Source organism: Bufo gargarizans, chromosome 11 (genome assembly GCF_014858855.1).
Source record: "Bufo gargarizans isolate SCDJY-AF-19 chromosome 11, ASM1485885v1, whole genome shotgun sequence".
Taxonomy (NCBI): Eukaryota; Metazoa; Chordata; class Amphibia; order Anura; family Bufonidae; genus Bufo; species Bufo gargarizans.
In genome coordinates, this window is record NC_058090.1 from 85129875 (window position 1) to 85154593 (window position 24719).

Here is a 24719-nt window from a genome sequence, read left to right on the forward strand (position 1 = left end):
TAAATCCTGGAAACCCCTTTAAAATATAAGCCGTTATTCCCTTCAAGAGGTTATGCAGGATTAGAAAACCAAGGCTGCTTATTTTCAAAAACAGCGCCACCCCTGTCCACAGGTGGCGTGCGGTATTGCAGCTTTGCCCAGTTGACTCTCATGGTGCTGAGCTGCAATGCCAGACACAACCCACGGACAAGGGTGGCGCTGTTTTCAGAAGAAAGCAGCCATGTTTTTCTAATCGCGGACAACCCCCTTAATGGAGAATTTTTCTCAACTTCAAAAATGTCCTTTCCCCCATAATGTTTGACACAGCTCCCCCCAGTGGCAGGGCAGCGGTGGTGCACCATGTTGGCCTCTAACAATGGGATCTGTTTATCTTCTCCGGTGACATTGTTGCAAAAACAAAAGCGGAAAATGTCCCAAAATAAGAAGAAGGGGAAAGCCCAGGGGTCTGAATCCCTCAGCCCATGGAGACATTAGAAAGAGAAAGGGGGTCTGTGAGGGTAATGTCAGACAATGGTGAGAGGAGGAGGAGGAGGAGGCAGGAGCAGGGAGGGGGAGGAGGAAGGGAAAGGAAAGGGTTGTCCTTGGAGCAGCCACAGAGGTGTAGAATCTGCATTCTGGAGAGACACACACAACTCTGCACACATCCATACATCCTGGGGAATCACTTCATCCATCCGCCTGGAATCCCACCCTTACCCACCGGGATCTGCTCGCCAGGACTGGGATCTACCACCTTCCCCATGGTTTTTTATCCTCCCTCCATTTTCAGATTGTGGATTTTCTAACACAACCCTGGACAACAAAAGCTTCCTCGTATAAAAGGAGACTCTACCATCCCCTCCTCCTTCTCCTGCTTCCCTCCCTTCCCCCTCCTCCCTCCTTCTTTCCCAAGAAGTGATCCTTGAAGCTGGGGAGATTGCACATGTCTGAGGCTTTTCCTAGCCGCTTGGGGGTAAGCTGCAGAAAACCTGCCCTGATATTTGGTTATGTTTTATTTGCACTTGTTGGCGGGGGGGTCTGCAGGCTGGAGATCGGGGGTGGGGTTGGTTGTGGATACATTGTAACACTGAGCTGATACATTGTAACTGATCTGATAGGAGGAGGGGGGGGGGTAGAAGATCTAAGGATCTGCCGGGTGGCAGTAGGATCTCCATGTTGTGATCTTCTTATAATCGCATTAATCTGGAGATGAGGGGCGGTTAATTCCAAGGTTTTTACCCTTTCCGTTGGATTACGACAATGTATTGCTGGCCTTAGGCCCCATGAATCCCTGGACTCTCCTAAAGTCCCTGCCTGGTGGGAATGTGACCGGTCAGGGTGGATCTGGAGAGGGAGCTGCTCACTAATCCCTTGTAATTGTTTGCTGTTGCTAGCCACTCCTGGGTGACTTGTTTGGGGAGGGGGACCCCCTACACTTGGGTTAATTTTTGGGCAGGGGCCATTGACTTTCCTGGGATATTGGAGAACAACGTGTTAATAATTAACATTCCCGTACACAGACTAATACGGTGTGGTAGAGATATGGATCAGGCGAGGTGATGGAGAGGGCATTTCGTTACCATGTGGTTTGGATCTTTATGGTCTTTGTTTAGATTAAATTTAGGATGATCCTGGGTATGGTGGCCCATGGTGGAGTTTGGGATCTTCTGACTATGGATACCCCAATATTGTGATCAATGCTCCCACACTGACTGAGACCTATGTGTCAGCTAGATGGTTCTACGATTTGAGTTTGGTCATGGGTCCTCTCCAGTGCCTTTCCAAATTGCCTACTGGTTATGGTGGTCCCATATTGATGGCTGGTTATGAGGAACCTGTGACTGAACTTTGGATATGTGTCCTCAAATTAGTCAACGACTGTAACGGGGTCCACATGAGTCCTCCCCATAGCCGGCAGGTGACTGTCGATAATGGGGAACCTCAAAGCCAGTGGACTCCATGAACAAGACTGTGATAATTTACAGGCAGTCACCTGCTGTCGTGTTTGTGGGTGATCTGTCAGTTATGGAGTCCCCCATGAAGTGTCAAATTGGTATTGCTCCTCATACCCTTTTGACAAAATGATAATCCATGGGGGACTCCAGTTTTATGGTTGTGGCTAGAGATGAGTGAATTTCATATTTTGGAATTCGTTTGGTGGTAAAAGCAGAATTCCGTTACCAAGGACCATAACGCAATTCCATGATTCCAGCATAACGAAAACGGGACGGATCCGTTAAGCAGGCCATAGACTTCTATTATGACGGAATGTCTCTAAAGACATTCCATCATGGGATTGCGTTATGGTCAGTGGTATGGTCCTGCTTTTACCACCAAACGAATTTCATAACTTCAAATTCGCTCATCCCTAGTTGTGGTCCCAGGCCCTATACAGCATGGCAGCCACCTGCTGGCTGTGAGGAACCTGTCTTTGAATTTGGAATCTCTGGTGGTTGGCTTGCTTTCAGGGGGGCCCTAAACTGAATTGGGGATCCTGGGCGTCAGTCAAGCATGTTGTCATGATTCCCATTGGTTTTTTGGGTCCAAGATCCTCAAAGCCTGCTCGTGACTAAATATGGGACATGAAGAGCAATCTGGAGCCTGATTACATGTCTCCCAAGGTCATTAAGTTCCCACCAGGCCCTAATTCTCCTAAATGGTAACCTCCTGTATAGCTTACACACAAACGGTTAATTTGCAGGGGTTAATCGGTCAGTAAAGGAAAGTAGTATGATAATTCAGAGGTGGAGACGGTCATTAGATAACAATGACTTTTCCCATTGTTTATGGCACCATTGTTACAGTGAAAGCCACTCCATGGCCTAAGATGGTATCTGCATATTGTGACTGTGCAACTTCTGCAGAACATCTTTGGAGTTACTTATGTTATTATTTTACTCGCTTATATTCCACAGTACTTTACATACATTATCATTGCTGCTCACAATCTAAGGTTCCTATCCGTATGCCTTTGGAGTGTGGGAGGAAACCCAAGCAAACATGGGGAGAACATACAAACTCCATGTAGATGTTGCCCTTGGTTGAATTTGTACCTTGGAACCAAGCACCGCAAGGCACCGCTCAGCCACTGTGATGCCTATGCCACCACCAGTACTTTTTCTTGCGCATTTCTAATGAACTTTGGAATTGCAGGTCTTCCAGGGGTTCTTTATTATGGTTGTGGGCCAGTCAAGAATGAGTCTTCTCAAGATTTGTAATAAGCAGGTACCTGCATAGAGAATCTACCTTTTGGAGGGAAAGTGCTACTTTACTTGGTCACTATGCAGGTACCTGCGTAGGGTGAATACTAGGAGGACCTATCTGTTATCTGAAGGCACGTGGCTGGAAACCACAATACCAACAAACCTTCTGGTGGTCTGCTTTGACCGATTTTTGTGGGTCCAATCTTTGACAGGTCATTAGTGACAGTCATGTGTGACTGGTCTTGCTGGTTAAGGTTGAAGGTTTGGTTCTAGACCAAAAGCTGACTGTTTTGGTTGTAGGCCGAAAGATGGAGGAATGGTTGTAGACCATGATTGATATGACCTCCGTATATTTTTGGGGGTGTTCAAATGACCAGTAGCCCTCAGGATTCTCAACCTAATGTCTTCAGCAAGCTTTAAGTAGGTGTATTTGTGAGAAACCTAAGGTGGGGGCTAGATGTTGGCTGACCCGTGGCTTTTGAAGTTCAGAATCAAACATGTCCATATCAATAATACTCAGTGTGACCAAGAAGAGGACTTTTAGTTCCAGTTGACATAGTCGCGCTACAACAGAACTCAATAGCAAATGTCAGATGTCCACAGCACAACAGTAGAGCAACATTTACCTTCGACTGGTGGGGGGGGGGGTCACAGAATATCAACATTGAACTCTCCTGCCTTGGGACAACACAACCAAAACTGCTGTGTAGCCTTGGCTGAGGAATGCCTGCAACTGTGTACCCAATAATTGTGCCCCTCCCAATCACTTGGCATCCTGGTGATGGAATGTGGAACTAAAGTGAAAAAATTCAAATGGACTCTCGGCAAACCTCACTGAGAGAGTCATAATGTCCTCCGTCCTAGGTTTCCCCTGGTGATCTTGACTTGACTTGAGTTGGTTACACTTTTTTAAATTGATTTTTATAAGTGAACCTGATTTTGAGTAGACTTATTTTATCCACTGCCCGCCGTGCCCCCCACCCCTGATCCGTTGCCTGGCCGCTTCCAATCAGAAAGTGACTTGGTCCATATACAGCTCTGAGTTTTTTTTAGTTGAACCCCCACCTATCTGATTTTTATGACCTGTCCTAAGTCCTGGAGAACCCCTTAAAGCTGAGCTCCGATTGGTTGTTATGGGCAGCAAAGAAAATGCTACAGACTTAGACTGCCAAGCCAATAACAAGTCGATCGGTGATCGTTTAAAGGGCCTTTCTCACATACCGATGCATAGTGACTGGGGGATGAATGATCATTACGATCTTTGGTCCCTTTAAAGTTTTCATAGCGAAATGTGGATTTAAAAAAAAAATAAATTATCTAAAAAATTTGCAGCAAATTTGGAAAATTCTAATGTGCAGCAGAGCCTGTTGTCAGGCCAAACAGAGTAAAGTAGTCTCGTAGCATATGATGTCATTTATCATCGTGACATCATCACGGTCCTTAGGGTGACATTTTTGCCTTTCGTCGTTTAGTGTGGCTTTTTTGGTAGTTTTTCCCGCTTTGCTCTTACGTGTCTGTCTTGCAGAAGGTGTTGATGAACAGTCAATGGGAACGCAGCGTGTAACACGAGAGCGAGCGTAGATTGTAAGCTGTTTGGGTCAGAGTATCCAGTTTCTGCTTTTATGTAGATGAGGATGGAATGGACACCAAATATCCCGTCATTATTCTACAGCCTTTGTCCTCGGCGATAAACCTCCTTTACAGGTATTCTAGCTTATGCCACTACTTTTGGCTTGGGGAGGGGTTTCTAAATATTTATCTTTTTTATTTTTTGTCTTAAAGGGGTTTGTGCGCGATACGGAAAACATGGCTGCTTCCTTCCAAAATCGGCACCCATCCACAGACTGTGGGTGGCGCTAAGCTGCAATCCACACACATCCTGAGGACATGGGTGGCGCTGTTTTTCCACTTAAAATAATTCTGTCAGTTCTACCTGATCCTGGGAAAGCTGGGTGACAACCTACACAGCTGCCATTACAGTACCCATAGAGGTTGTTGTCACACAGCTTATCCAAGCTCAGCATGCCTTATCGATCACCGAGTCTACCATTGAGGACAAGAGGGTGTGTGGGTCGTCTCCCAGCTTTTCCAGGATCCTCTACGACTGAACTGAATATTGACCACTTTGACGTGCTCCTTAAAGGGCTTGTCCGGGATTGGAAAACCCCAAACTTCCACAGTCTATAGGTTGTGTGCAGTAGAGCAACTCAAATGGGAGAGCTGCAATACCGCCCACCACCAGCGGACAGGGGCGGTGATGTTTCTATGATTTTCTACCCCTTTTAAATATCGTGTCTTGTTAATAGCCACCAACAGGGTCCATTATGGGTCCTATAAAGGGCACTGGTGGGGGGCGGTCAGCCAGGATGTTTACTCAGCTGAGTTTAGGGTGACATATATGGGACTGCACGGACTTCAAGGTCTCATCATTTGCCAATTCCAACCTCTTCTGATTTCCTCATGTTTGGGGGGGCAAAGGAAATTCGAGGTCTGAAAGAGCCAGATTGCGCTAAGTTTTTATATTCTATTTTTTGGGCAGTGTATTAAAACTGGAACCCTACTGAGGAATACTCGGGGGAGGGCTTAGAAATTTAGAGTAACGCCCCTGAGCAATATCTTAAAGGGGAACGCACAATCTTATTGAAGCTCAAGTCGTGATTTTTGCCCAGACGTCATACCGCGCCGCAGAGAGACTTGCGTCTTGAGATTTCCTTTCCTGAGAACTGGCAGAAGACTAATTTCATTTCTGGCCTCACCAGGGACCGTGAAGCAGAGTCTATCTCCCTGCAGGCGGCCGGTTAATTAATACGGGATATCTACCCCGGAGGGAGCGGTCTTCTGCAGACAAAAGAGGGTGTTAATCATTGACCCTGGTTCCTTATATCTTGTGTCCCTCAGAGGGTGGGGGGGCGGTCAGCCTCCATGATGCATTCCTGGCTCTGTTAGTACAGATGTGCTCACCTTTCATACGCAGATTCGGGGAGGTTTGTGGTGTCATAAACGACCATGTGACTAACGCGTCCCCCTGAGCATCTGCATAGTAAAGGCCCATTGTGTGCACTGCGCAGCCGCTGTACAGATTTTTGTTCTTGTGCTTTCCCTTTAAGAAAAAAAAAAAAGATGGTGGCTGACGACACCCTTCCTAGACTCTTAGTTTTATTTGCCGCCAAAGTGGCATAAATATTACAGATGAGCTGATCGCCTCCACAGCGCGCAGCATGAGTCACGGCGGTGGCGCACGCTTCCCTCCTCGCCAGGCTGCAGGCGCTCGGAGGCTAATTAGCATCTTCCTCTATATTTATATCTCAGGAGTCTTAATTGGGAAATAAAAGGCGAGAAAGCGAATCCCACCCTTATTTATACGTTGTCGGTCATCGTGGTGTCCCCCCCCATATAATGACGCTGTGGTGTAAATGGGAAGCCTATTAGTGCTCGTCTGACACCTACCTACTTATTGACGAGGTGCGACTCCTCCTAAAATCTTTATAGCCCTATGGATACGGCGTGAGTAACGTCTGCACGCACTAGGTCACCAGACCGCCATCAGGCCTGTGCCGTACACCGTGCCTCATAGCGGAGGTCGCCCCGGGCCTCATGTATCAGCTTGTCCTCAGGTCTTCTTCCCCTCTTGGTAATCTTATCCATATGGCTGTATGTGGGTGCTGCATGGCGGTATTATGTCATGGAGCAGTGTCATCATTAAATATGTATTCACCCTCCAAGGCCGGATCCCATAAAGTCATGAGCAGGACATGGCGCTGTGCTGTAAAATAGGGGCAGGAGCTGACGGGCTGGAGTATCTAAGCCTATCCTGTGTGATACTGCCTGCTATCATGGTGTATCTCAGCCTGTCATGTGTGATAATGCCTGCTGAGCTGTGTATCTAATCCTATCCTGTGTGATACTGTCTGCTGAGCTGTGTATCTAATCCTATCCTGTGTGATACTGTCTGCTGAGCTGTGTATCTAATCCTGTCCTGTGTGATACAGTCTGCTGAGCTGTGTATCTAATCCTATCCTGTGTGATACTGTCTGCTGAGCTGTGTATCTAATCCTATCCTATGTGATACTGTCTGCTGAGCTGTGTATCTAATCCTGTCCTGTGTGATACTGTCTGCTGAGCTGTGTATCTAATCCTATCCTGTGTGATACTGTCTGCTGAGCTGTGTATCTAATCTTATCCTGTGATACTGACTGCTGAGCTGTGTATCTAATCCTGTCCTATGTGATACTGCCTGCTGAGCTGTGTATCTAATCCTATCCTGTGTGATACTGTCTGCTGAGCTGTGTATCTAATCTTATCCTGTGATACTGACTGCTGAGCTGTGTATCTAATCCTGTCCTATGTGATACTGCCTGCTGAGCTGTGTATCTAATCCTATCCTGTGTGATACTGTCTGCTGAGCTGTGTATCTAATCCTATCCTGTGTGATACTGTCTGCTGAGCTGTGTATCTAAGCCTATCCTGTGTGGTACTGTCTGCTGAGCTGTGTATCTAATCCTATCCTGTGTGATACTGTCTGCTGAGCTGTGTATCTAATCCTATCCTGTGTGATACTGTCTGCTGAGCCGTGTATCTAATCCTATCCTGTGTGATACTGTCTGCTGAGCTGTGTATCTAATCCTATCCTGTGTGATACTGCCTGCTGAGCTGTGTATCTAATCCTGTCCTATGTGATACTGCCTGCTGAGCTGTGTATCTAATCCTATCCTGTGTGATACTGTCTGCTGAGCTATGTATCTAATCCTATCCTGTGTGATAGTCTGCTGAGCTGTGTATCTAATCCTATCCTGTGTGATACTGTCTGCTGAGCTGTGTATCTAATCCTATCCTGTGTGATACTGTCTGCTGAGCTGTGTATCTAATCCTATCCTGTGTGATGCTGTCTGCTGAGCTGTGTATCTAATCCTATCTGCTGTCATGGTGTATCTCAGCCTGCCATGTGTGATACGCCCCTGGAGCACCGTCCTCTTGTGGCAGCTGATCTGATGGTTGCTGAGGGCCTCGGCTGGGCTCTGAGGGGCCCGATGGGTGGGCACGGCTGCCTCTTTCATCGGGCACAATGCCGCTTTTGTCCCCCTTTTTATTTGACTCTGTGATTAGAAAATCCCCTCAGAAAAGCGTTGCTTTCTCCCACCGGGCGCCGCTTTTCACACCTTTCCAGACTGAAACAACTTCTTGTGTTGTGTCCGAACAGGACAGCGAGGAGCACATGGCAGCAAATCAAGTGTCTCCGCGGGAGAGCCGAGCGGGACCACCACAGCCGCGGGCAGGGAATCAGGCGGCCATATTGGCTGTCATCCAGCTTTCCTCATCTGCCCATAGATGCCATATTACTAAATAGGGCGATGGCCTATATGGCAGCCATAATGGCTCCCACAGGGGTTGCCATCCAGTCTTGGAGCTAGGCCGCAGTAAGGGACCGTGATGGTGGCCATGCTGACTGTCACCCAGCTTTCCCAGAAACAGAAGAGTATAATAAGTCGGTGAGGCGTTAGGGAGCGTCTCATTGCCTCAGTTTCAGGACACCACCCCTTGAAGCGGCTCCAGATCCATTGTGGACCGGACTTGGCAAACAAACCTGATCAAACACTTCTGAGCTGTCACCAGGGAAAGTGCGGAGGAGCGAGCGGGAGGAGGAGCGAGCGGGCAGGTGACACCGGGTATGCTCTCGGGTTCATCCCTCCAGGTCATGGGAGAGGCACAGGGGCGGAGGAGTATCGCACAGGATGGGATTAGATACACAGCTCAGCAGACAGTATCACACAGGATAGGATTAGATACACAGCTCAGCAGTCAGTATCACACATGATGGGATTAGATACACAACTCAGCAGACAGTATCACACAGGATAGGATTAGATACACAGCTCAGCAGACAGTATCACACAGGATAGGATTAGATACACAGCTCAGCAGACAGTATCACACAGGATAGGATTAGATACACAGCCCAGCAGACAGTATCACACAGGATAGGATTAGATACACAGCCCAGCAGACAGTATCACACAGGATAGGATTAGATACACAGCTCAGCAGACAGTATCACACAGGATAGGATTAGATACACAGCTCAGCAGACAGTATCACACAGGATAGGATTAGATACACAGCTCAGCAGACAGTATCACACAGGATAGGATTAGATACACAGCTCAGCAGACAGTATCACACAGGATAGGATTAGATACACAGCTCAGCAGACAGTATCACACAGGATAGGATTAGATACACAGCTCAGCAGACAGTATCACACAGGATAGGATTAGATACACAGCTCAGCAGACAGTATCGCACAGGATAGGATTAGATACACAGCTCAGCAGACAGTATCAGCACAGGATAGGGATTAGATAGCACAGCTCAGCAGGCAGTATCACACAGGATAGGATTAGATACACAGCTCAGCAGGACAGTATCACACAGGATAGGATTAGATACACAGCTCAGCAGACAGTATCACACAGGATAGGATTAGATACACAGCTCAGCAGACAGTATCACACAGGATAGGATTAGATACACAGCTCAGCAGACAGTATCACACAGGATAGGATTAGATACACAGCTCAGCAGGCAGTATCACACAGGATAGGATTAGATACACAGCTCAGCAGGCAGTATCACACAGGATAGGATTAGATACACAGCTCAGCAGGCAGTATCACACAGGATAGGATTAGATACACAGCTCAGCAGACAGTATCACACAGGATAGGATTAGATACACAGCTCAGCAGGCAGTATCACACAGGATAGGATTAGATACACAGCTCAGCAGGCAGTATCACACAGGATAGGATTAGATACACAGCTCAGCAGACAGTATCACACAGGATAGGATTAGATACACAGCTCAGCAGACAGTATCACACAGGATAGGATTAGATAGACAGCTCAGCAGACAGTATCACACAGGATAGGATTAGATACACAGCTCAGCAGGCAGTATCACACAGGATAGGCTTAGATACACAGCTCAGCAGACAGTATCACACAGGATAGGATTAGATAGACAGCTCAGCAGACGGTATCACACAGGGTAGGATTAGATACACAGCTCAGCAGACAGTATCGCGCAGGATGGGATTAGATACACAGCTCAGCAGGCAGTATTGTATAGGCTTAGGTACCGCACACGATAGCTTAGATACACCATCACAGTACCCCCTCCCCCGTGCCGTCGGTATGGATAGATGACATCCGGCTGCTGACAGTAGAGATTTCTTTCCTGAGGGTCTTTCTAGAGAAATCTAGTTTTTCCAGACGATCCGATGACATCTGTGGGCTAAGTATTTGAGGTGGACAGAATTTCGCGCCCCGCACCCCTCTCCCTCCTATTGTCCTGTGGGTTCCTGAAGAAATCCTTGTATTCCGGTGCGTTGATGGGAGCCATTGCATAAGTTTTCACACCCTGTTTGATGCGCTCCCGCAGCTTTTCCAGGCTCCCTACACCCTCCCAGCCTGTATTTTATTTCTTATTTTTTTTCTGATCAGTTTTTATTGTGTTTGCTCTGATAAATGACTTTATGGATGGGGCTGTAAACCCATTAGAGGACAGATACTGGTCGCGTCCCTCTTTATGGCAGATAAGGCCTGTCTGAGCTGCCCCGCCGCTCTGAAAACCTGACCGACAACTGTGCAGCCGCTACGTAACTGCACTGAGAAATACGCAAAGAAAACCTAAAAATCTCACGCCTCTAAGCCAAATCAAGTATGTACTTTACATATACCCTTAAATACTCTGTGCTGCTCTGGGCCCTAATACTTGTCTTCTCTGGCACCTTCCAACTCTATATTGCATCCAACGCCCAACCCCTGCAGTATCCGCCCACTATTCTCCTTAAACACTCTGTTCTGCTGACAGAGCTGAAATGCTCTGTGCTGCTGTGAGTATTTCAGGTTGCTTTGTCCTGACGCCGCAGACTGGAAAGCTGATTAAATGAAGTGCTTTACTGTCTCTGTGGCTGGCTAAGTGCCTCGTAGACCTGGTCGATTTTAATATGTTGATGCCTGAATTTGTTCCACCACCTCTTTTAACAGACGGCCATTTTACAAACTAAGGAATTAAACTCAAAATGGTCACCATAGAGACTTCCCCTTGGCAACCAATCATATTCCAGCTTTCATTTTTGTTCTTCACAGTATGATGAAAGCAGCAATCTGATTGGTTGTCATAGGCAATCCACGAGGCGCTGCTTTTTTACGGTGAATATAAAGCCCTGTTGGGTCTCAGTAACACCTACGCCCTTATCAGAATTTGCTCTTGGATGGACTGGTTTATGTTGAACTGGAAGTGAGATTTGTCTGTCAGGTGGAGTGGCAGGATTGGTTTGCTCAGACGGCGCGGTGTGCGCGCCATCTGTTCTGCTGATTTAACAAGAATTCAGTCCTGTTGAGGAATCTGCAAACAAACATCAGATAATGATCTGAAGAAGGAATACTCCAGAGGTGGACAGAGATTTGGACATGATATGGTTGTGTTCAAGCTGGGTGATAATTTCAGGATTACAGGTAGATTCCTAGCACTGAAAAATAAAAATACTGCCCCTATGTACAAGAATATAACTACTATAATACTGCCTCCTATGTACAAGAATATAACCACTATAATACTGCTCCTATGTACAAGAATATAACTACTATAATACTGCTCCTATGTACAAGAATATAACTACTATAATACTGCTCCTATGTACAAGAATATAACTACTATAATACTGCTCCTATGTACAAGAATATAACTACTATAATACTGCTCCTATGTACAAGAATATAACTACTATAATACTGCTCCTATTTACAAGAATATAACTACTATAATACTGCCTCCTATGTACAAGAATATAATTACTATAATACTGCTCCTATGTACAAGAATATAACTACTATAATACTGCCTCCTATGTACAAGACTATAAATACTATAATACTGCCTCCTATGTACAAGAATATAACTACTATAATACTGCTCCTATGTACAAGAATAGAACTACTATAATAGTGCTCCTATATACAAGAATATAACTACTATAATACTGCCTCCTATGTACAAGAATAGAACTACTATAATACTGCCTCCTATGTACAAGAATATAACTACTATAATACTGCTCCTATGTACAAGAATATAACTACTATAATACTGCTCCTATGTACAAGAATATAACTACTATAATAGTGCTCCTATATACAAGAATATAACTACTATAATACTGCCTCCTATGTACAAGAATCCAGCCTCCGTACTGTAATACTGCCCCCTGCGGCCTGTAAAATGGAGCAGGAGGGTGTGAGAATCTTCTTTGTGTAATATTTGCCTATGGTGTGAGTGGTACAGTTGGCGTCTCGGCTCACTTCTGCTCTCAGGGCTTGAGAATGTGTTTTTGATGAACACCGAGCTGTTAATTGACCTTCGTGATTGATATTATTGATCTCTTTCGTCCTCCGTCCATTTCTCAGACGGTTTCCTCGTTTCCGTAACCTTGGGTGGTTCATTTAGACTGACTCTCTCCTGAGACCGGGATAAAGGGCCGTCTATCGGAGGTGCGGGATCGGCCTGGCGGGGTATGGACACTATTGTTTGTTTGCGTTCAGATCCAATTAAGGCGACCTTCACTCAGTTAGTTAATCTCCTCGTCAGCGCCTGTGCTGCGGATCTGTCGTACGTGCCTCGCAGTGACTTGTGTATATACAATCAGCGTGGCACAAATGAACGTTACATGGAAACTTGCTGAACCGGCTCGGAGCTTTGTTTACCGATGGCTTCCTTCTGACTCGGTATTATATTTCTATAATCCAGCAGTAGCAACGTGCGCAGCTTTGGAAACAAACAAAAACAAATATTGGGGAAAGAACTTTTTAAATTGCAACTTTATTTTTATTTTTTTTGTTAAATGAGGTTTTTGTTGAATTAACATAGGGTTTGCATGTGGTATTTATTTTTGGCCACATGCTTTCAGGAAGGGGCAACAGAGTAGAAATCCAGTTGTTGCTGTCTTATGTTGTAACGTATGGCTTGCTCCCCCTTTACTAGGATAGGGTGTCTGGACCCGGAGAAGTCGCCCTCACTTTTAACATAGCAACCGCCCTGAATGGAATATGTACCAACCTGATAGCGGAGACTCAATAATTTGAATACCAGGGGGACTGTAACGGCAACATTAGAGGAACAGTCTTCACTCCCAACGATAAGTTTGTCAATGCCGTTGGGCCATTAAATGCCTAAAGTGCCGACTAGAGGTTTAACCAAGCCATGTGACCAATGAACAATGACATCACATGGCCTAGGAAGAGGCAGTCGCGGAGTTCCGGCCTCTTCTAACAGCTGATTGGCAGGGCTCCCAGGTGTCGGACTCCCAGCAATCTATAACATAAATTGCTGGATAACCCCTTAAGGAGAAAAAAGGGTTCGGTCATAATGAAATCCAACTGCCTGGTGGTACTTTCCCTCGACAGCCTCTGTTGAGGAGAGTCAAGACTTGGCCATACACATTGAGGGTAATTTATTAAGCTGAAATAACCCTTCATAACTCCGGTGGGTCCACCACCAGGTATAGGGGTTATTAAGACTGACGTCTAGAACGTCGGTCTTGATAAATGTGCCCCTATGTGTTTGGCCGGTTCCAGGTTCTGCTGATACTTGTCTAATGTGTTTTGGCCATTTTCAAGAAGTTTCTAAGACATCAAAAAAATATAGGGTTGGCTTAGCATGGTTTAAAAACAAAGAATATGCTACTTACCTGGTCGGAAGCCTCATGATTCCCGCGCTGAACCTCAGTTCTCGACGACTCCTAGTTCCCATAGCACAGGAAGTATGGCGTTCTGTCCACGTGCACATCACTGATTATGGACAAGCAATAGCCTCAGTGATCACGTGTTGTTCCCGCACACATCACCATTGAGGGATTGGAAGCAGAGGAGACTGTAACCAGGAGGATCTGACCAGGGTTTATTTTTATTTTTTATTTTTTTTTATTATTCCCAGCACTGCCACCCCTAAAATCTTGGATAACCACTTTGACTAAAATGGTAACTTTTACTGTGGCTTCCAACCAACTCCCATGACCCTTTGGTAGGGTGCGTAGGTGCAGAAATGCCCTTCTCATCTGTCATATCCTAGACCCCATGTAACCAAAACGTTGGAACATTGCAACTGACATCATTGGCCGGAACAATCAACTATGCAAACTCCAGAAACATTGAGAAGCAAGGGAGGAGGCATGAGGCATTGTCAGACGCCGAGCCACATTGACCAGGATGAATGCTCCAGTCTGGTAAGAATTACCGTGTGTGTTTTTTCTAGGATAGCTGACATCTCGGAGTAATTACAGATAAATGCTCCTTTGTAAACAAGGTGAGCAGAGACAGCAATTTGGGTGTTGCCTCGCCCCCCCCCCCCCCCCCCCCCCTTCATGTGTTAACTTTTTCGAGTTGAATATGTTTCAACAAGAGCATGTACAGGCCTCCTCCACCTTCAAGGCATAATGTAAGGGGCCTCCAACCACACATAGACAGTGAATGAGTTGCAGGAGACACTTTTCCATGGCTTCTCATTGAGGCAGACATCTATTACTGTGTGTTTTGGTAGTCTGCAGTGGGTTGATCTAAATCCTGAGCTAGTAGAGGTGTAGATGCGAATTGTCATTTTGGGGTAAGGTAGCAAAATGGTTGCCCTGAAGAGAAGCCTCACTTGTAGACCCATCACCAATGATGGCTGAGTGGTCATTTCCAGTCTGTTGAGAGGGACCTGAAGTAGAGACCGGTGAGTTATTGGAAGCATCGCAACAGGAGTAGCAAGAGGATCAATTTTGAGGTTACACCATTCTGAGCCTTTAAAAAGAAACGTAATCGACTGGACAACCCTTTTGGAGGTCAGTTGTGTGTCTGGAGCTGATCTTGCCCACAATGCTGAGCTTGTGACTGTAGGTCTTATGCTTGCCTGGTGACATTATGCAGCCATTAAGGCAGATCAGGTCTCTCCTGAGACTTGTCAAAGTCTTCATCTTTACCTGTTGTCAGAACTGTCCTGCTTCAGACAGTTTTAGAATATATACATATATCATTTTATTTTTTCTATAATTATTTTTACTGTCTATAATACATAAACACGCACACAGATGTCGTCCCTTTTGTTATATTTAAAACTTTCTCCACTTATTTTATTGGGTAACCCTTTCCCTTTTGAAAGCCATAAACCCGGAGGAGACTTTGGTTCCTATGGTCCATTAAAGATTCAACTCATCTGGTGGCCATTCAACAAGATGTTTGGCAGTGAACACCCAGATCCATGTATGTGAGGTGCCTCCTTCCCTGGCACTGGCCGCTGAGCATTGCGTATACAGCTGCACTGTTTGTTTACACAGCCTGTCTTTTAAGATTTGTCTCCATGTGCTTCTTGGTTAACCAAATTTTGTGGTGGGGGTGGAAGACTTCCTTATGAGGCCCCTTCTTTCATCTTGGCTGGCTAATGTCAGATCTGTGTGTGTGTGTTACAGGCAGGAATCCCATGGAGAGTGTTGGGTGAGGGGATGGAGTTTCTTCAGAGGGTTTCATTTGAGGTCTGGACACTGCATGAGAGAATGATGGATTACACAAAATGGTTTTAGTACGGTGGAAGCAGCTGGCTCCTCACCACAGGATAGCAGGTTGAAATGGCTCCATCCTTGGCGACATGTTTCCTTTTGTGCCGTTTGCCACTTTAATGATAACAGCCAAAATCCCTTCTTTATCCATGATCTATTCATCAGAATCTAGTTTAGTTTTGTGATGCCGTTACACCAAATTCTGTCAGCATAATCTATTTTGCGACACTAACCATGAACTTCATCACAGACCTTTTTGGGGCCATCAAAACAATCTTTCAATCTTTGCATGTTAGGTGTTTTTCAAGTACATTTCCCTAAACAATTTTGTGAAGAAAAGTACAAAATTTTATTTTGTCGGCACAGGGTTACTTTTTGTGTTTCGGATCTGTCTTTAAGGCACCATATGGTCTTTTTTTGACTTGGCACGTTAGACTTTTGAGTAGGTGTCCGTGTAAACCCATTAAGGGAACCAAATTTTCAGCTGATTCAAAGACATCTCTTTCTTGAACAGAAGCTATAGACAGGTAACAACAGGCCTGGGATTAATCAGAAGAGCATTTGTTGAAAGATTTGATTGCCACGACAAGATCATCGCCGTCTTAATTCTCCATGTAGCAAATCATCTCTTTACAGAGAGGATTTCTGGCTAGTGTGTATTATTTGCGCTCTTGTAATTCTTAAATCTCCCCATAATTATACTTCATAGTATAAGAAGGTTAGTCATTTGATGGAAAGAATTAGATGGGCAGCTTCGATGTTTCCTTATCTCTTAATACAGAGATTTTCCAGTGTGGGATCAACTCAAGGAGTGATGACTCTTAAAGAACCTGGATTATAACATCAAAGATTTCTAGTGTGTTGGTCAGAGCTACTTGATGGAAATGCGGGGGAAGAGTATTTTATTTTATTTTTTCCTCTTATCGGCTAATATTTTAAAGATTGGAAACTCAGGAAGTAAAGTCCCCTGCTTGGGTTGAACCTTCTCCATATTCCACCACAACACTGGAAAACAGAAGGCACCCTTGTCCTACTGGTACTCCTTTCTGGACATGAGGATCTTCAATTTTGTTATGGCGCACCCTATGCTCGTCGACACACCAAAGTCATAGCTTTCGAATCGAGAGTGTTTAGAATCTGTGCTGTCCCTTACCTGTCCTGATTTATTTCTTATTATCCTCTGGTCTTCAGGATGTGCTACAATAATCGGCATGTTTGAGGAGGTACCAAGCACTTGATTTGAGATGACCTAAAATGTTATCTTTGCGTTTGAAGTACTGCACCTCAGACTCTCCTCAGTCAAAAATAGAGGGCATTAGGAGGACATAGACATCTTTTTTTTTTTTTCTCTGCCAGGTTTCTTCAGGACTTTGTTTCAATTGCTTGCAAAGCTCCTGCCTGAGGGTAAGACTAGGCCATGCAAAAGTTTCCCAATAGCAACACGTAACTGTAAAGGAGGTTCCTCGAGCATGCAGAGCACTTGGTTTTATAAACATGACAGATGGTTTATCCTTCCTGTAAACAGTTCTCATATTGCCCTGAAACTGGGCAGGACCAACCTCCTAATCCAGGCAAGATGGCTGCCCCCATAATAATCTTCAGGAAACAGAATAAATAAATCTGCCCGAAAATAAAGAGATGAGAAAAAGATGTGCTACTATCTGGATTTAACTGGCAGATAACATTTTTGGTGACACTTTCCCTTTAAGGTGTTCAGTTACTTGTAACTTTTTGGCTTCTGGGCATAGACCCAGTTTTGAGACTTCAACCTGTAACCTTAAGTTGTTTTGTCATGCCCATAACACATTTATGTTTTTTCTGAAGGTTAATGCCCAACAGATTTTTAGATATTTTTCTCGAATGACCAATGTTTTTGTCCATGCTGCTCTGTCTTTTGTATCTCATGTCAGGAGTGATGGCAGATGCTGGATAGTGTCATTCTACAGGCATGTTGGGGAATTGGTAGTAATTACAGATGAGATTTTCAGGGCAATGTTTTTATTTTCTTGAGGTAACAAAAGCAAGAAGATCTTTAGATGATAAATCATGATCATATGAGAGTACTCCTTCTTGGTTGAAACGTAGGTGGTAAGATTTTGTGCGCAAATCCAACCTGGATGTTTTACGTCAAGACATCTTATGTAGCCAACCAGTACTCTGCTCTCTACTGATGAGGGGCAAGAACCCCAAAATGTTGTTGGCTACAGGTGTGTGTCTTGTCTGGCTGTTATGAGCTCATTTACATACCCTTTTTTGCCCATGAGGCATTGCTCTGTCTCTTCAGTGAGAAACATACTACCCCCGAGTGAGGTTCGGTAGACAAAATGTCTGCATTCCCGGAAGATAAGGCACCAATGTTGATGGCTGTGCTTTAGTATGTTGTCATAGGGCCTGTGTGCTGTATAATTATCTCTATGGGAAATGCGTTTTATATTAGAGGTTTTCCAGTTTTTTTTGCATTCTTACCCCCCACTCCCACACAGGATCTGTGGTGGGAAGCATACTTACCTGCTCCCTGCCGCTCAGTTTTGCCTGCTCCAGTTTCCATTTATAAAGTTCTAGAATGGATGGGGCTCTTGTTGTTCTGCTGCAGCCATTGATTGGCCACAGCAGTGAAATGTCTCCCAAGTGGCACGTGACCAGTGACTTAGACAAGCTGGGACCGGAGGGCAGTGTATCCAAGGAGCTGGAGCCAAGAAATATGGTTCCCTCCACAGAGACACAAAAGTATTAAAAATATGGACAACCCCTTTATGGTGTCCATACAATTTCAATAGCAGTTGACAAACTGCTTGTTCATCCAACAGCTAGCTCGCCCATCTTATGTCTTCTCAAGGGTAGGAAAGGAGAAAACTGCTACTAGACACCTCTGGTGGTGGCTAAAGAAGTAGATTGGGGGGGGTCATTTATTAAGATGGATGCCGGTCTTAATATACCTTATACCTGTAGATGAAGGTGCCGGCCTCTACATAGTATCGGCAGATCCAGTTCCCTTGCTGTGTTACATTTAGACCTGGCATGCTTAACCTATGGCCCTCCAGCTGTTGCAAAAGTACAACTCCCAGCATTCCCGGACAGCCTACAGCAGGGCATGGTGGGAGTTGTAGCTTTACAACAGCTGGAGGGTCGCAGGTTGAGCATCCCTGATTTAGACCCTTTTATACACCTAAACCAGGTGTATAAATTAGGAAATGAGATGGGCCTGTCTCCCCACCCATTTCCCTGCCACACCTGCTTTTTTTAGACCTGGGTGAGTCGGGGGGGAAAGGCGTTGGGCCAAAACTATGCTTTAATATAGGCATATTTCTGGTTAGTTAATGACCCCCTAGGTGTTTTAGCTTTTGAAGCTTCCTTCTCTCCCCTCGGACAGGAATATCAGGTTGTCAGCCACTCCTGCTGAAAATGCCGGTTTGGCGGAGGATATTCTAATATGTTTGGGGCCTCCACCAACTAAATTGGATTATTCTTTCTGTTTGAAGTTGTAATTTTTTTTAGAATTACACCAGAGTGTATGCCTTTCTGTGGTGGATCTGGCACAAAAAAAAAAAAATTCCATACGTTGCGAGATGACTTCTTCTCCAGTGACCAGAACATGAACCTCTCCTGAGCAGTGGTCTGCTGACACGATTCACTTAATGTGTAAGTTTGCTAAGAAATACTCCGTTCAATGTACACAGGATGTGGATTCTGTCTGGGGAAACCACGTGACAAGCTGGAAGGAAAAGGTCACCATCGGAGATCTTGGAAAACCTAAAGTCCGGCTTTGAATCCAAAATCGGTCATAACGTTATTCTTCATCCAGATTTTTGTCTTTGAAGAATAGAATTCCAGAACTGGCTTAAACACGGACACATCTGTATTGCAGTAGGAGAGGAACATATATATATATTTTTCTAATGCCTAACAAGTTGTAAAGTTTGCACAGTCCCTGCCAGTATGTTTTGTAGAGGGGTGAAAGGTTCATGCCCCTGGGTGCTGGAATGAACCAAACAGTAGAACAATACAAGATTCTGCCCGGGCAGCCTTGGCGTTGTTAAACAGGAGTCGCTACAGAATTTCTCTGATTGATTTAGAGCATTATGGCTGACGGCTCTAGTCCTGGGATCGGCTCACCAGGCTGCGGCTGGCAAGGCTGTGTTTTATTGGCTCGCTCTCTTTATTGTTGCTTTATACAATACGGTGTCTGTATAGTTCCTTAAGTGTTTAACGCCTTCTTAAAGGGGAAAACACTAAGATTCCTTCTCCTTTCAATAGTGGTGCTTTACGGTTCAAGGTCAGGGCCCCCTTGGTGATTAGTCATAATCTTGCATGTAGCGTGTTCCTATGGGCGTTAAAGTTGCATGACGTCGCGTGTGAAATCGTGATGTCACAAATCGCAAGCTCCCCACATCGTTCTATTCGGATCACAAATGTTGTGTGGTTGCGATTTTTCTAAATAGGATTATGAAGGCCTCACACCTAAATTGAATGTAATTATTAACTCTGGAGCTCCAACCTAAAATGGAATTTTCCGGAACCCAAATTACCAGAATTTCCACACTGACGACGTTTTATTCAATTTATCTTAATTTTTAATATAATTTTATTTTAGTTGTATAATGTATAATTTCCTCAGGGAGTAAATCTCTCATTTCTGTTTTTGTAATTCTATTGTAATTCTATTTTTGCTAAAAAAAAAAATGATGCGCATTTTTGGAACGGATCCAATCTAGCTTTAGGCTTTTATTGTCTGGAGGTCAGCATAATTTACCTAATTTTTATTAATTTTGTTATTTATTTATTTTTGTTCTTACATGGACGAGGCAAGTGAATTTCATAGCTTACGAGATGGTTTACAGTCTCCGTATTGTCTGAGACAAAAGGCTTTTGATCTTGGCATTGAAATTTCCCATAATCCTCCCTTTCTAGGGTCTCTCAGTAAGATTTATGACTGGTACGGGATCGCCTTATCAATTATTTACAATGTGCCAGCTTCGCTCCCCAGAGGCGTCTGAGACCTCCCCATCCAAATCCTTAAAACCTTGGTAAAAATTTTTTTAACACAATACTAGAATATTTTGCCACACACTGGATATAAAATCCCTTTCCTGTGGACCAGTAATGGGGTCCTCGTGGGGTTGGTAGGCATGAATATTAATGGGGCCTTGTCTGATCTGCCACACTTCTATTTCTGGCTGATTCTGAGCTAGGCCTGTGTGTTTCTCAGGATTTGAAATGCAATAAAATGTTAAAAAAAAAAAACATTTAAAATCAAATAAAAAAAAATTACAAAAGAAATCCTGAATTGCACAAATTCCTGAACCCCCCCCGCCCATTTGTTTAAGCCTGAGATCGCAACAGCTCTGGCAAAGCATATACATAGACGGCTTATAAATCTTTTACAGTGTACTGTTCCAGACAGGGTGAAAAAAAAATATAAAAAAAATTCCCGGTGACATATGACTGTTTTTATATCAATGTCCGTTGTCTCCTGACCGCGTAATCACAGCATGTCGAAGAAGTCCATAACCTTTTTACTAAACATTTTGCATATTTTGAGCAAAAAATTTCTTTGGTAATTAAAAAAGAAATAAATAAATTTGAAAATTATCAAATGTTGTTTTAAGAAATTTTTTAGCAGCTACCTTAAATTCTGAAACATGACCCAGTGTTTTTTTATTTTTTTATTCTTTTTTTATTTTTTTTAACATTTTTATAATTTATTTTTGTCTCATATTCTCGAAATTAGCCATATTTTTTTGTTTAGTATTTGACTTGACCATACACACTTTTTTTTTTATTTTTTTTTATTAATTGTGTCTAATATGTCTCTAATGTCCTAACTTTCCCCCGACATCCTATTTGGGGAGAGGGAATGGATTGGGGCCAACCTGTTCAAAAAGAGTCAGAATTCAGAGTTCAGAATTTGTGTATAAGGGCCAAACGGCTAACTAAAGATGAGGTCCGCCTTCCCCACAAAAAGTCCTCGGTCCTGATAGGGTTATTATTACTGCCTAGCATGACGGATACTTCGGCCTCATCCTTGACTTTCCTCTTCAGAAGAACATTTTCACACGTTTTTTTTTTGGGCTACTCTTCCATATTCACAGTATTCTTTTTACTCTTATTTTTCTACATTGTGCTGGTTTATATCTTTATTTTTTATTTTAGTTTTTTCTACCAATTTAAGCAAATTTTATTCGTTTCAGGCTACAATAAAGTCCAACAAAAGCCCTGTCAAGAAGGCCAATATTTTAGTGCTTTCTGTGGTTGGTGATGACGTTGTGACAAAAGGCTTAAGAATTGCTAATGCCTTGTCCTCCCTGGCTAGAAATTAAATTTATTGCTCTCTGAATAGGTTATGGAGATCTGTGGCTTAAAAGGGGGGGGGAGGGGGAGGAGGGGATTCTTCACTTTCTCCCTCTACGCTCACATTAAGAATTAAACAGACTTGACGGTGGTTTCGATACAACTGGTTTATTCTGGATGCAGCTTTTTTGTATGACCTTAAATTTTTGGGGGGAGATTTTTATTTTTCCCCCCCAGCAGTTTCAGAACCACAATATATTTGAAAGGTAATTAGTATTGTATACCTAGAATTATAGCTGTTTTTATCCCTTTTACAACATTTTACCTTTTTCTTGTATTTTTGGCTTTTATTTAAAAAAAAAATGTAAACACAAGTTGAGTGCTAGTGATGGACGAACATCTGCCGGGACGGTTTGAGAACGCGATCGCGCGAACACAATCAAATGTTCGCAAACCACAAGTTTGCGGCGGGTCCCATTTATTTTAATGGCAGGCGAACCTGAAAAACCTTCAGCTCATATTTGCAGCCAAGAAATACTTACTAGAAGTGCACAAATAGCCCCACAACATGGACAGTGACCGACCAGAGCTATTATTCCAATTTGCGATCTCCATTTATTTATTTTTAATGCAAAATATCGGCAATTCAATTTTCGCGTACACGCATGCGCAAATGCACTATACAGTGCCCAAATGCACTATAAAGAAAGTATATTGGTATATAACACTCCGCTTCAATCAGTTTTTTTTGGGGGGTGACTGGTATATCACACCAGTAGAAATGATTTGTTCCAATAACGCTTGTCCCTCTATATACCGGCAGTATCGCACACGACTGCCGCACAATACAAATGCACTATAATATACTGTCTAACATAGAAAGTATATTATAACATTGTACACGGAAGGCAATCCATTAGAATATACATAAAGATAAAACATAACCTTTAATAATGTTACTATGAGGGTCCATTCACACGTCCGTAAGTGTTTTGCGGATCTGCAAAACACTGACATCGGCAATGTGTATTCCGCAATTAGCGGACCGCACATCGCCGGCATTATAATAGAAAATGCCTAATCTTGTCTGCAATTGCGGAAAAGAATAGGACATGTTCTGTTTATTTGCGGAATTGCGTATCCGCAAATGCGGATAGCGCATTCCGGCCCCGTTGAAAATGAATGGGTCTCCACCCGTTCCGCAAAATTGCGGACGTGTGAATGGAAAAGATATCCCTCAAAATTAAAATATATTAAATTATTAAAGTTAAGCAAAAAGCATAGATGTGGTCGGCAATAACAAGTGCTCGGCGGCACCAAATCAGAAACCATATGTCCTACCACAATCCGGGGGGTTCCAGTGCACATCCATGAATTCCGGAGGGAAAGCAAAAAACATCCATCCCTGGGCTAGATGATGATGTGGTATTAAAGGACAGGGTGGGCAAAGAACTGACCCTGATATTACCCTACAGGGGGTGCTATTCTGGCCCTGGTAGCCTAACCACAGACCACCCGCCCTGATAAGAGCGACCCCGTCCGGAACCTTACCCTATATAAAAATGTCCCTAGTAAGCCCCTAGCCCCTAGGCCTCTGACTGACAAGTGATCACTATATAGATCTATGTGTTTTTGACTCATTTATAAAAGTATATTATAAGTATACCGCACCCCTCTGTGTATCACATCTATCAATAGCACATCTATACTAGTGCTTAAAAGGACTTTGTGGTCCTATTAGCTAGCGTTGGTGGCCCTAACAGCCTGTCCCTGCTCCACACAGCAACCTCTCCCTACACTGGCAAAAGACTGAATGTAAAATGGCGACAGTATATTCTATGATAATGTATGGATTTGGTGTTTGATCTTCTGAGTTTCGCAAGAATCTTGGAAGTTAAGTTCCCACGGCCATTTTGGAAAGGTGTTGATGACACGTGGTGGTTATGAACTTGTCCGGTCGTGTCTACCGCCATTCAACTTGAGTGACAAGTGGTATAAAAGCTGCATCCAACATTTCTAGTCTGAGGGGATGGTCACTTGGTTGAAAAAGTTATTCCTCAAACATGATGCCCCTACTTGGGTCAAGGTGGTTTTTCGAAGCGGAACCACAGTCAATGGTTTCAAAGTTAATAAAGCGCAACGTGATGGACATTTTGTATATTCTACTGGAACTTGTGGGTTTTCTCTGGTGCCAAAAATATCTTGAAATGTCACATGACTCCTTATTTTTGTCATTGTACCTACTACCACGAAAATAGTTCGGTGACTGAGTGTGATTTATATACAGCAGTGATGCTCAACCTGCGGCCCTCCAGCTGTTGTAAAACAAACTCCCATCGTGCCCTGCTGTAGGCTGTCCGGGCTGCAGGTTGGGCATCCCTGATGTACAGTATATACTGATCAGTCCTATGAATTCATGGTGACTATTCATTTCCATATCATATAAAACTATGGTATTTTTATTTTATTTTATTTTTGTTAAGGCTTTCTATGGACATGGACCTTCACCACATACCAGCAAGGTGTTGTTCACGTGACGTCACAAATGAGCCTTCTGTCAGATGTATACCTTGGGAATGTTGCCTCTACTTATACTTCCAATGTATGGTCATTCGGCGGCATTGCCGTACAGTAAAGGTATACTAACAAGGCCTCAAGGACA

At 43.9% G+C, this 24719-nt stretch overlaps 1 protein-coding gene across 1 annotated transcript in view; it reads left to right on the forward strand.

Annotated features, from left to right (window-relative positions):
* Window positions 1–608: 608 nt before the first annotated feature.
* VANGL2 (VANGL planar cell polarity protein 2) overlaps window positions 609–24719 on the forward strand; it is a 57389-nt gene continuing 33278 nt past the window's right edge. The window contains exon 1 of the mRNA XM_044271744.1: window positions 609–952. The gene's annotated coding sequence lies outside the window, so the exon portion shown is untranslated. The remainder of the gene's footprint in view (window positions 953–24719) is intronic.